This window comes from Mytilus edulis, chromosome 4 (genome assembly GCF_963676685.1).
Source record: "Mytilus edulis chromosome 4, xbMytEdul2.2, whole genome shotgun sequence".
NCBI lineage: Eukaryota > Metazoa > Mollusca > Bivalvia > Mytilida > Mytilidae > Mytilus > Mytilus edulis.
The window spans coordinates 11,107,806-11,111,301 of NC_092347.1; the positions used below are offsets into that span (position 1 = coordinate 11,107,806).

A 3,496-nucleotide genomic window follows, 5' to 3' on the forward strand; every position below is an offset into this window, starting at 1 on the left:
AATATACGTAACAAAGCGTATCGAAACGTAGTGTGATCCTTTGTTCAAAATGGGACCTGCCCCGTATGTTTTGAAAATTTAACAACAAACGTAGCGAAAATTGAGACGAAGTAGAAACCTAGTAAATACATATCAAAGCTTAGCGGAACGTAACAAAACGTGCTAACTACGTATCGAAACGTATCAAACGTGGGACTACACCTAATTATATAACGTAGCAAAACGTGGTTATAACGTCGCACAAACCTACTAAAACCTATCTTTCAAAATAACAGGACATTTTTTATTCAAAACGTAGTTAAAACGTAGCATGTTAAACCGTAGTAAAACGTGACAGTGTGACTGGGGCTTATTCGATTCTTGTAAGATCCAAACGTGACTGCATTTAACCGCTATTTGTTCTTTATTGCCTTGTTTTTGTTGTTAAATTATGACACGTGCCATAAATAGAGACAAACGTAGGAACGTCTAAGTTTGGAACACATGTCAGTCCAATGTCACAGTTACACACAGATTCATCTGGAACATGTCGACAATGAGATCCTTGCTGACCTATCTTCTTGCAGTACACATATTGGGGAAGAAACTGGTCTCTAACGCAACAAAACCCATCCGGACAAGAATTTGTTCTGTCATGTATGTCACAACTAACATCCTAAAATGACAACAAAAATGCAACAACTTAATACTAGAACGATATACATGTAAGCATCAAACAATGATAAATCAATCAATTAAAAGATGTGCATTGCATGTATACATGTAAGTTGTTGGTATTTATTTTGTTTATTTGTTGAATTTTAGCAACATACATGTTCATATGATACATGTAATTGTTTGTTTAGGTTTCCATTAAACGTGTCGTCGCTTTCATTTGTTTTTATCCACAAAATTATTTGATAGCGTGATAAACTTGACAATATATGTGTTTGAACGGACAAAATAAAACGAATCTGTTTTACTAGTGTTTTATTTGAAAATTAGGAAATTGTTGTCATGGGGGATTTACCAACCTGTCAATTAAAAGGTTCTAAGGTTGACTGCACAAATATGGTTAGGAGCAGGGGATTGGTATGAAAATACACCCAAGGGGTACCCGGAGACTTAGGGGATGGCCTTCGGCTGTTGTCTACTCTATGGTCGGGTTGTTGTCTCTTTGACAGATTTCCTATTTCCATTCTCAATTTTAAATACACATTCATGCCAATCAGAGTTTGAAAACAAATAAGCACTGTTAAAGTCAATGTTCTGTTCGAATTGTGACTGTTAAAGTCGAGTTTGTGAGTCCAACGACCCCCCCCCCCCCCCCCCCCTTAAAAATTCCTGGCTACGGGCCTGACTGAAATAAAATCAAATGTAAATAGAATCTTTCATTTAGTTGTAAAGCGCCAACTGTATGTCACCTGATCGTCGACTGGAATTGACAGGCAGGACCAGTGTTTTAGTTTTTGAATTGTGTGTATAAATAATATACTAATAGTACATGCATGACGATGTTCAGGCACATTTCTTGTGCTGTTATAATTATCATTCTTACCTGCTGCAATGAAAAATCAAGTTCCATAAAAATGATGAGAAAAAATAAACATTTTATGCAGACTGACATTTTGATTTGTCTACTGTAACATATTAGTACATGTATGAAGGAAATGATATCGAATACACAGACCATCTGTTTTGATTCCACGTCCGAACACTACAATCTACCTATAACTGATTGATATGTTTATTATCATTATGCATAAGAATATTAACATAAATCATTCTGTCTACCATATGACCGTTATAACTGAACTGTAATGAAATTCAATTAAATAATATTTTTAAAAGTTTAAGATCACAAATTCATTCACTCTCCTTTTCGAAATCCTATCCTATTGCATGATACATTATGTAATGACAAAGTCGTTAACACTTGCTTTGAGGAAACTATGAAAATAACTTAGAACAAAAATCAAATTAGTATGTACACAGTGGCATGATTGTACAGTAAAGATAATACCTCGTCAAAAAATCATTAAAATTGTTACCCCTAAATGAAGTGTGCTATGACAAATTCCATGATGTGCTTAGAGTTTACGCTAAAAATCATTCGGATCAAATTAAAAATACTTTGCAGGTGGACAATTGAGAAAAAAATTCGAGAACTTTAATTGAAATACAGAGTTTAGCAGGACTTATGAATTAAAAATGAAAGTGACACCCAATTACTATTTCAGAAAACGGTTTGCCATCTTTCCGTCTCTTCCAGCAAACGATGATTTTCACAAACAAACAAACAAACAAACAAATAATTTATTAGAGTCTCACCTCTTTAACACATTTGATATAAAACACAATATAATATTAACAATTTATAAAAGAGCCACTCTAAAAAGAGTTGTGATAGACTGTAAAACACAGATTAAAATACATTTATATTACATCTATAACATATATCAATATATCTTAGCATAAAACAATATACTATTAAAAACAATTATACAAAAGAAAACAAACAACATTCATTATTATATACACTTATTACGAGTATAAAATACACTTTCTCTTAAATAGTACTTCATGGCAGATTTTGGCTGTAAAATAACAAACTCTATCATCATGAAACATAAATAAAAACTGTTCTTCATTACTTAAATTACTAAAACTACTTTCTATATTACATACACTGTTAAAAAAATATCGTTCGCAAATCTGTATATTCTGGGCATTCTAATAAACATGTTTTTCATCTTCAATTATATTCAATCATTTTTTCTACAATTAAAACAAAACCTTTCATTTATATCTATACCTTCATATCTGCCAGTTTCAGTTTTAATCGGAGCAATACCTGCTCTAAATTTAGCATATGCACTTCTATATTTACCGGGCATACTAAAACTTAAATATTTTCTGTACAATAATTTGATTTAAATAACCGGTAAGTACGCAATTTATTGCTTTCATTAGCTAGTAAATTTAAATGCCAATTATTGGCAGCAGTCCTTTTGCGCCAATAACTGTTTTTCAGGGGTATCATTTGCGCCAAATTTTGTTTTCAAAATGTATCAATTGCGCCAATATTCGGAACTCATTTGCGCCAATTTGCCTATACACATATCTATCATAAATATTAGTGATTAAAATTTATTCTTATTTTGGCTTAAAAAGTATCAAATGTTCGGAGATGAGCATCTGGTGAGAAATGACTCGAATTGCAATAGACAGTCCATGTACCGAGAGGGAAAAAACATATTGCCTTGCTGAATATTTAATACAATATCTGCCAAAAGAGAATAAAATAGAAGCTTTTGATGATTATGTTTTAGCCACATATATGTTGATGACACAGTGCTTTGTTCCCATCATCCGTATGGGCTGAAACTCGATCTACAACAAGACGTATCAGTTATGAAGCAGAAGCATTTCACAGGAATCATAATGAACTGTTTTATGCATTTCATCCTTAAAAATATTTGTCTTTTTGGACGATAAAGTTACAAGCTACTACATA

General features: G+C 32.5%; 1 long non-coding RNA gene across 1 annotated transcript; it reads right to left on the bottom strand.

Annotated features, from left to right (window-relative positions):
* Window positions 1–356: 356 nt before the first annotated feature.
* On the bottom strand, window positions 357–1,661 carry LOC139518374 (uncharacterized). The gene is made up of 2 exons (XR_011663323.1): window positions 1,538–1,661; window positions 357–655 (listed from the first exon to the last, which is right to left on the bottom strand). It is a non-coding gene; the product is annotated as an uncharacterized lncRNA (long non-coding RNA).
* Between the last annotated feature and the right edge of the window lie 1,835 nt (window positions 1,662–3,496).